Source organism: Chlorocebus sabaeus, chromosome 22 (genome assembly GCF_047675955.1).
Source record: "Chlorocebus sabaeus isolate Y175 chromosome 22, mChlSab1.0.hap1, whole genome shotgun sequence".
Taxonomy (NCBI): Eukaryota; Metazoa; Chordata; class Mammalia; order Primates; family Cercopithecidae; genus Chlorocebus; species Chlorocebus sabaeus.
Window position 1 is genome coordinate 97,526,508 of NC_132925.1, and position 10,359 is coordinate 97,536,866.

At 42.9% G+C, this 10,359-nt stretch overlaps 1 pseudogene; it reads right to left on the bottom strand.

Annotated features, from left to right (window-relative positions):
* Window positions 1–1,710: 1,710 nt before the first annotated feature.
* Window positions 1,711–3,708, bottom strand: LOC119625904 (eukaryotic translation initiation factor 4B-like; annotated as a pseudogene).
* Window positions 3,709–10,359: the final 6,651 nt, after the last annotated feature.

Sequence of the window (10,359 nt, forward strand, 5' to 3'; positions counted from 1 at the left end):
CCCAGCACTTTGGGAGGCTGAGGTAGGTGGATCACTTAAGGTCAGGAGTTCGAGACCAGCCTGGCCAACATGGTGAAACCCCATCTCTAGTAAAAATACAAAACTTAGCCGGGCGTGGTGGTGCACACCTGTATTCCCAGCTACTCAGGAGGCTGAGACACAATAATCGTTTGAACCCAGGAGGTGGAGGCTACAGTGAGCTGAAATCGTGCCACTGCACTCCAGCCTGGACAACAGAGCAAGACTCTGTCTGGGGGGAAAAAAAAAAGTCTTTATTTGAGTTTTTTTTATAATAAATGAGATTGAATACGTTTTCATATGTTTAAAGGATATTTGAACTTACTTTTCCATGAGCTGTGTGCTCATGTCTTTTGCCCATTTTTCTATAGTTTTCTTTTTGAACCTTTTCTTCCTAATTGTAAGAATATTTACATATTATGGAGATTGGCCCTTTGTATCTGATACAAGTTGTAAATACTTTTTTTCTCAGTTGTTATTTGTCATTTGTCTTTGTCTTGATGTTTGTTTTGTCATGCAAAAATGTTTAAAAGTTCTTTTATTTAGTTAAATTTATCTATCTTTTAAGAAAATTGCATCTGAATTTTAAGTTATAGTTAGAAAGGCACTATCCACTTCAGGTTTTAAAGGAATTCATTCATATTTTCTTCTAGTACTCATAATTTTTTTGTTTATTTTTTGAGATGGAGTCTTGCTCTGTTGCCCAGGCTGGAGTATAGTGGCACGATCTCAGCTCACTGCGACTTCTGCCTCCCAGGTTCAGGTGATTCTCCTGCCTCAGCCTCCCGAGTAGCTGAGATTACAGGCGAATGCCACCACACCTGGCTAATTTTTGTATTTTTAGTAGACACAGGGTTTCACCATGTTGGCCAGGCTGGTCTGGAACTCCTGATATCAAGTGATCCGCCTGCCTGGGCCTCCCAAAGTGCTGGGGTTACAGGTGTGAGCCACCATGCCCGGCCTCAAAACCAATTCTTAAACATCCCATTTCCTCAGTGATTTGAGATACCTTTAATATGTACTGAATTGACACACATTGGGTTTACTGCAGTTCTTTTTATTTTGTTTTAGTGATCTGCCTGTTTTTAAGTATGTCAGTTTAATTATTGAGGACTTTTAGTATGTTTTAGTATTTGGCAGAGCTGGACACAATATTTCCCAGTATTTTTAAAATTTTTGTTTCAGAATTCTCCTGGTCAATTTTGCCTTTTTATTTCTCCATGAGAACTTCATATTCATCTCGTTATGTTCTTGTAGGGCATGGGTGGGTGGGGGCGGGGGCAAGGATTTTGGTACTTTTATAGGGATCGCATTATATCTTTTAAATAATTTGAGGAGCATTAAAATCTTTATGATTCTGTCTTCCTATCTAAGAATACTTCATATCTTCCATTGGTTCAGGTCTACTTTCTGGACTTTCAGGGAGAGTTGTAGAGTTTTACAAATAAACATTTACACATTTCTTATTTAATTTATTCAGATATTGTATCTTTCTGATGCTAGAGAGTGGTGGCAATAGTTACTTCCTCACAGTGTTTATTTCTCTAGCAGAAATGTCTTCAGCATTTCCAAATTAAATAGGAAGCTTGCCTTTGGGTTGAGACATATCTATTTGATCAGAACTTGACCCTGATTTTTTCCTCCCCCAGGAGGTGGTAAGTCTTATTTTGTCTTGTCTGGATAGAGGTTTGCTTTGCTCTTGAATGTCCAGGGTAGAGAGAGACTAGGAGAAAGCACAGGAGGTCTATTTGGTGTAATGTGCTCCTTCCTTTTCATCTTCACCATCAACAGAGACAGCAGCACACTTGCTTGCAGAACTGAACTTGGAGGCTGGATTTTCCTCAGGTTTATTTCTCTCAGGTGCAGATCTGCAGACTTGATCTGTTTTGCCATCTTTCCTGTCTGACTCCTTCCAGCTGTCTTTGTTCCCTCCATCTCCTGGACCATGGCCCGAGTTCCCAGTTTGGACTTTTGGACATTCATCCCATCTACTTTATTTTTATCTTTCTTTGCTGGTCCTTCCTCTAAGGGTTGAACTGGAGGTACTTTTCCCTCACTACCTGTAGGAGATTGCTGCTCTGTGTCTGAGCTCTGTGATGGAATATGAGGATTAGAACTTCTTTTCACCTAAGCAGTTTCCTTTGGTGGAGGGGCTGGCATCACCTTTAGGAGTTGATCAGGTTTGGGAGGCTTAGAAATTGGAGAGTGGCAGTGTTTCTCTTTATTGAGTGTTTCATTTTCTAGAGACTTTTCACTCTCTCTTCTTCATGCATCCTGGTCTGACGTGCTTCTGCCTGATGTGGCTGGGTCCCAGTCTGCACTGGCTTGCTTCCTGTCCTCCACCATTCCCATTCCTGAGTTTCTTCACTTTGCCAGCTTGGGTGTCTCTCCAGAGGCCATTGTTCTAGGTTTGGTTCATCCAGCTGCCACTATAGTTTCTCTTGTTTCTTCTCTGTAGCTGTTCTTCTGCTTCTCTTTTTCTAGCAACTGTGTCAATGGCCTTTCCCTCTCCAAAGATAGAAGCCGCTCAACTGGGATGGGGGGTGCTAGAAGAGGAATCGTCTTCCTTATGAGTGCTCTGAGGCTTTAGATTCAGTTCTGATCTTTGGGAGGGACCCCTATCCTATGCCTATAATCACCCCAAGAGTAATCATCTCTGGAGCTCCATGATCAATTGTCCTGTCTGTCTTACTGGTCTTCACCTGCCTGTTCAGTAGTCATCATCTCTGAGGTACCCACTACCAAATGCTCTTCTACCACTGCCTGTTGCACAATCACAGCCTCTATCATAGTCGCTGCTGCCTCAGTCATCATCTTAATCCTGGCCCCCACGTAGATCCATATCCTGGTGTGAGCCATCTCTAAACCCATCCTGATACCCATCAGGATACTGGTCTGAACCGCATGATCTTGATACTTGTCTCCAAAGCTATCATCACCTCTTCTAGGCAGGTAGTCATCAAAGCTGTCTGTGGCAGGATTGGCCTCCAGTATATCTGTTGTGTCAGTATCCTGATTTCTATCCTGGCCAAGAGAACAGTCATCCCTGTCTTTATTCTGTGCTTGGTCAGCAATATCCACTCTAATTATCCTGTTACCTAGAGACTCTTCATTGAGACCCAGGGAACTAAACAGAGAATCCAGGTCCTCAAACCCAGGAGAACTAAAACTTTTCAGCCTCTCTGGATTGCTGGGTTCATGTGGTCAGTGTGCTGTACCGATATTTAATCCTCTAAATAATTCCTTAATTGAGTCTTCTATCACATCATAGAGCAGGTTCCCTAGAAGAGCATTGTAGGATGGTGATTTGGGAAGATGGCGCCAATCAATATGGGGTTCCCCAGCAACCTGTGGAACAGCGGGAAGAATGGAATGGTCAATTGGAGATGTCCTACACATATCATCATCATTACTGTGCCAAGTGGTTGAAGCATTTCCTCTGGCTCATCTGTTTCATCAGCCCAGTGTGGGGATATAGGTGCTTCCTCCACCAGTCTGCCCATCCTCAGCCAGAAAGTCTATTAGGAAAATTGTCTTCTCTTTCTCCTCCTCCTCCCCCTCCTCCACCTTCCCCTCCCCTCCTTCCCCCTCTTTCTCCTCCTCCCCCTCTCCCTCCTCCTCCTTCACCTCCTTCTCTCCCTCCTCCTCCTCCTCCTTCTCCTCCTTATTCTTCTTTTCTGAGGCCGCCATGTTGGGAGACAGAGAGAGAACACCAAGGCTTGATTTTACTTTTGAGGGTTACTTTTAGCAAGGTGGAGATGTAGGAAAATTATATCCCAGGATTGTGTAAAAGAAAGGCACAATTAGAGAATCATAAGACATTTAATGTGGCTAGAGAGTAGATTGCCTATTAAGGGAGAGAGAGGAAACATAGATGGAGATCATTCAGGGGCATCTCACAAAGGTCCCACAGGCCATGCTGTTCAACTTGGACTTTCTCCCATTGATAATAGAAAACCATTGAAAGGTTTTAAGCAAGGGGATGGCATTATTAGATTTATAGTTTAGTAAGATTCTGGGGATAATGACTGATAAATTCCACTGGCAAAGCATTTCAAACATGACTGCAAATCAGACCAGATATCATCCAACCAAATAAACTGAGAGGAAGAACAAGAACAATCACAGCCATATCACTTTTATTTTTCTTAAAAAATGACTTAAAAATTATAGAGTAAGTAGACTAACAATGAAGACCATATATTTATGTCTCCAAAACCTGAGGGTTCTGCAAGAGATACCGAGCTCCAGATGATGATGCTGGGTCTTTCTCTAACTTCAGCATAAGCCAGGAGTGGGCAAAGCAGGTCTGGGAGAGCTCTGCCTGAAAGAGGACTCCAAGCTCCATGCTAGGGGCCTGGGCACCCTTAGAGCAAGCCACAGAATCACTTTCAGCCAATGAGGATATGCCTCTCTTCTCTCCTTTTCTGTTTTTCTGAGTAGAGTATTGAAGAGTCAGGCACAAAGCATAGCATAGTGGACAAAGAAAATAATGTTTATGTTCATGAAAAATTCAACCCTAATTATACCTCTGGGAGCCAGTGGGAGTAATGAAATAGTGTGCCTGGGGTGTTCATTTTGTTAATAGATGCCAATCACAGGGTACTTATTTTCTGTGCCATTTATAAAGCCTTTGACGGACAGAGCTGCTTGCGTCATTTCATACAATTATAAGATATAAAGGATATTATGGTAATTCTTTGGGATGATGTTCATTTAGTATCTGGTCATGAGAATGCCGTTTCGCCTGTTAGTGCCATATTGCAGCCAATGCAATGGGCAGCTTAGCAGGAGCTCTCAAAAGTATACACATTAACTTTGGCTCAGACACCAGGGATACATTCTGCTGCCATTTAAGATTAACTATTTGTAATATGTTTGTTAAGAAAATGGTTTTAAAATTTTATTTCTGTCTCTCAATTTAGGAGTCATAGCTCTTAGATTTCAATCATGTGGACTGAATGACATATACAAGGGTTTTTGACCCATTTGAGATGGAGAAAGCTCGAAGTATGTTTTCCAATGGCAAAAGCAGAACTAGATCCAAGACGACAGCCAGGTTTCCAAGAGAAAATGACCAGTGAGGTGAGGTGAACATGGAAAAGTGAAAAGATAAAACTAGCTAGTTGTGTTGTTAGAGGGACAGAGGATATATGTAAGCAAGGTTCTTTGGCCCAAAACCAAATTCAGCAACTCAACCAAATTGACTTTTGCCCATATGTATTTAGGTTGAGCCCTATAAAAATTCCTGATATTATACTGGTTTTTACCAACAACATCAATGATTGCATATGCTTCAACCTAATGCTTCATGAACAAAATCATGGCCACGTAGAACTTGGCATAACCTGCAACTGCCTTAACTCCAAAGCCTTAAATGCCATGGCTGCAGCCTCCTGTCTTCTAAACCTCTCATTTCCTCACCTCTATCACAAATCTATGTAAAGCCAGATTGGTTTACAGCTTTTCAGGCCCAGTGAGCCACAAGTCCCCTTTACAAGCCACTCCCACAGATACCTCAGTATAATTATTTTTAAAATATGTTTCAGGAAATTTTTTACTTAAGCCACAAGGCTTGCCAAAATACTTCTCAGAAAATACTATTTTGATAGTATTAGAATTTTACCAATGACCTTAAGCAAGAGGCACAAAAGTGGAATGACCTCCAGCTATGAGTTTTGATGAAAGTGAAAAATGCTACCTAAGCCAACACGGGTTCATGCATTCAGCTTTCCCCCGTCTTATAAAATCCCAACCCCACTTTAATCTAGGGTCAGCTGTCCTCTAGTTGCTCTCTGATATGTATCAGTTGAACAAAGTCTTTAATCTCTCTGATGTGTATCAGTTGAATAAAGCCTTTAATCTCTATTTGAGTCACTTAAATAACTTTCTTTTGACATTTGATACCCAGAAAAATGGATTTGGAATGCTGTTTGGGTTGTCTGTCCTCAAAGCTGTCTACTGGTATGTGTCCAGTGGTGTTTGGGTGGGTAGAATGGGATCAGCCTCTCTCTACCATGGTACTGAATTTTGTCTAATGTTGCTTTACTAAGAACACTGCTGTATAGGATGGAGCAAGTTTGAGGATGGACACTGTATGAGTTAGATGGAGCGCCAAGGTGCTGATTTGTTTATGCTGTCTTAGAAACCATTTGCAAAGAAAGAAGGTAGAATGAAATAGGGCAGAAGGGAATTTAAATATCCTCGGGTGTGTGATGAGTGTACATTTCAGCTCATGAACTAAGGAGTCCAATAACTAGAACTTGCTTTATAGTCCATGACTCTACTTAATTTCTGACTCAAGCCCTAGGCCCTCAGGCTGGGCAACAGGGCGAAACTCTGTCTCTACAAATAATACAAATATTGCCCTGCTGGGCTACAGGAAAAACAACCTCAGCTTTTCTTGGGAACCGCACACAAGTCTAGGGTCTTGCTAAGGCATTGGGGTAGGAGAAAGCTATTTGGTCTTCAGTCATCAGTGCCTATGGGAAGTCACAATGACATCTGTTATCCTTTCCTCTTGACTCCTTCAAGGCTAGGCAGGTATCAGCTATTCCTGTGCTGGAAGCCTTTCTGAAATGTGTCTTTCTCTGGATTCTTGCTCTGACAGGACTACCAAAAAAGCAGGGTAATGCACCTCTACTCTTGCCACATCTACTCCTGCTGCCATAGCACTCTTCTCTTCCCCCCAGCCTGGAACAATCTTTTTTTTTTCTTTTTTTTTTTTTTTTTTATTTGAGACAGAGTCTCGTCTCACTCTGCCACCCAGGTTGGAGTGCAGTGACACGATCTCGGCTCACTGTAACCTCCACCTCCTGGGTTCAAGCAATTCTCCTACCTCAGCCTCCGGAGTAGCTGGGATTACAGGCACCCGCCACTACACCCAGCTAATTTATTTTTATTTTTTTTAAATTTTTTTTAGTAGAGACAGGGCTGGTCTTGAACTCCCGGTCTTGTGGTTTGCCCGCCTTGGCCTCCCAAAGTGCTGTAATTATAGGCATGAGCCACCACATCTGACCAGAACAATCTATTTTTAGTCTGGGGAAAGTCCTTCTCCTTTCATGTTTATTCAACTAAATTATTCTCAGGAATTCACTTCTTCTAAGTTTAAAAAGCCAGCAAGACTTCTAGGGTAGTTCTGTTTTCTGACTTGCCACATACCTCCCATGAAGCAATGACCACCAAGCTGACTTAAATGAGGTGAAGAGAAGGGGGAAACAGAGGGAATAAAGAACACATACATTGATGTATCTTTTGATTTTTACTTCCCTTCCATGATGTCTTCTCCATGCTGAGTCTGGCAACTTGGGCTTTGGAATTTACTGATTGGGTAATGCTCCCTGGAGCTGAGAGTGGGTGCCCCTGCCCAAAGGCTTAGATAGCAATCAGGGAAGGGTGGCTCTCCAAAGTGACTGTTACCACGAAGGAGGCAGAGAGAATTAGGGCAGCAGTAAATACTTGGTAGAAAACTAAGCAGTAAAGCCTGGTAGTCTTTTGTGACCTTCTGCCATCCCATAATGATTGGATGTTTCTCCTGTGCCCCCAGAACACTTTCTTCTATTGCCATAGACCACATTCTACTGAGATGGCCATCTTCATTCCTGCCCCCTTCTATACAGAAGGGAAGCTCCTGAGCTGAGGACCTATATTTGTTCATCTGCACACCATAAGCCCCTAAAAGATGGAGACTGAATGAGCAGAGATTGAATGAGTAACTCCTTGGAACATCATGGACTCTGTACCAGCCACAGGTGACTTGCATACCCTGGGTGAGCAAGGCCTGCAGATGGAAATTGTGAATAACAGCAAACTGTGCTGCTCAACAAAATGAAGATCAATAAATAGGAAGCATGGGCCAAAGCAAGCCAGACAATATTTAAAGCTCACAAATACAAAATCATGGACTTGAATTGTAAAATTCAGCTGGAATAGAGGTGATATGACTAAAGAGCAGTGCACATAAGGAAGACACAAAGATTGTAGTTGTTTCCCAACTTAATATGAGTAAATGGCTCAATGTAACTGACAAAAGAAAAACAGCAACAACAAAAATGAGTAACCTGACAAATAGCTGCATCTGGAGAGGTACACAATCTAAAACAAATGGGTTCACAGCTTTGCCGACCATACAGAAAGCATAATGCTGGCCTCTGCTCAGCTTCTGGGGAGGCCTCAGGAAGCTTTCAGTCATGGCAGAAGGTTAAAGGGAAGCAGGCACATCTTACATGGCCGCAGCAGGAGCAAGAGGGTCAGTGGGAAGTGCCACACACTTTTAAACAACTAGATCTCACTGTAGCTCAGTCATTATCAGAACACCTCCCAGGGAATGGTGCTGCCCCATTCATGAGAACTCCACCCTCATGAGCCAATCATCTCCCACCAGGCCCCATCTCCAACACTGGGGATTACAATTCAACATGAGATTTGGTGGAGACACAGATTCAAACCATATCATGTCTTTATCTGCAATTTCAATTTCCATGGTTTCAGCTACAGCTACCCATGATCAACTGAGGTTTGAAAATAGGTGAGTACAGTACAATAATATATGTTGAGAGAGAGGGACCACAGTCACACAACTTTTATTACAGTATATTGTTATAATTGTTCTATTTTGTTATTGTTCTTGTTAATCTACTTCTTGCCTGATTTATAAATTAAACAATACCATAGGTATGCATATATAGGAAAAAAATAGTATATATAGGGTTCAGTACCATTTGTGGTTTCAGGCATCCATTAAGGGTCTTGGAACGCATCCCCAGTGGATAAGGGGGAAATACTGTATAAGAGAAATTATGCAAATCCTGGAGATAATGTAAAAAAGAATCACAGCATAGCCTATCAATGTCATACTAAGAGTATTACCCAACAAACCTAGCAATCATAATTCTCTAGGGGATATAACTTTGACTTTCAGTATTTAGCATAAATATTTAGTTAGTATTTCATATTGTAACCAAATGGGGACTTTAGCTCCATGATGAACTGGCTTTGGAACCTGAGACAGGACATCCCATGTTTGTTTCATATTAACTGAACTGTTCTTTCTGCTGTACACCAGCTGGGGTATTTCAGTATCGTAGTGAATTTCAACATTCTTAAGAGGAAGTCAGCTCAGGAGAGGAGAAGGGGTTTGCTCCCAGCAAAGGAAACAGCCTGTGTTAGAGGAGAGAACTCCTGGCATTCACAGCTCACTCCAGGACCTGCAGTGGACCAACACAACTGAGGGGCGGGTGGCATGGGTAGGCTTGGCATCTGAGGCTGAAGCGGTCACAAGGGGTGGTCAGGAGGGGACTAGTGCACAAGCTCAGGGGTTTACCCAAGCACATTAGAGCAAGCGTCAAGGCGGCCTGGGAAGAAGGACAAATTTGTCGAAGAGGAGGTGATACGGCACAGAGTGAAGCTGGCATGGCAAATTTCTTCTACATTACTCAGTAACTAAAAGCCATATGAACATTTCAAGGTATTAAAAATGGACTTACTGTGAAATAACATGACCTACCAACATAACTTATCCCTTCTAAATGCCTTTTGAAGTTTAAATAGAAATCAACGCGCCAGCTCCCACCCTAAAGACTGAAAGAGATGGGCAGGGACATTGGCTCGCCGGCAGCAGGTGAAGAGCTCTAGAGATGTGAGGAGAAAAAACAGATGTGTTTCCCTCGACTCTCACACCACAGCTATCAACACAGACTTCTGTGGCCAAATGTGTGTGTTGTAGTGCGGGGGGAGTCAGGGGACGTCCCCCATACACCAAGCAAGCAATCAATTCTGCAGCAGACACCAGCTGGGGGTCCTCCAACCCTGTTCAATTCCAAAACTATGTCCCACATCCCACAGGGTGAGGCTCAGTCCCATAAGACTGCTTCCCCTGCTGCGAGGCTAATCGCAAGCCCCAGGCTGTTTTACCTGTGCTTCTGACTGTAAATCAAGGATCCTACGACCCCCTCCCCAAGTTCAATTAATTTGCTAGAGTGGCTCACAGAACTCAGGGTAAGACTTACATTTACCAGTTTGTTGCGAAGGATAGTCTAAAGGACACAAATAAACAGCCAGATGAAGGGATACGTTGGAGAAGCCCCAGAAGTGTCCTGAGCACAGGAGTGTCTGTCCCCATGGAGTTGAAGTGTGCTTTCCATGGGCTCTCCAAACTCTGTCCTTTTGGGCTTTTGTGGGGGCTTGATTAGCTAATTGGCCATTAGTGAACTTAACCTTTGGCCCCTCTCCTCCCAAGAGGTTATAGGTGGGCTGAAAAGTCTCAACCCTCTTAATTGTGCCTTGGCCTTCCCTGTGATGAGCCCCCATCCTGAAGCTACCTAGGGATTGCCAGCCACCAGT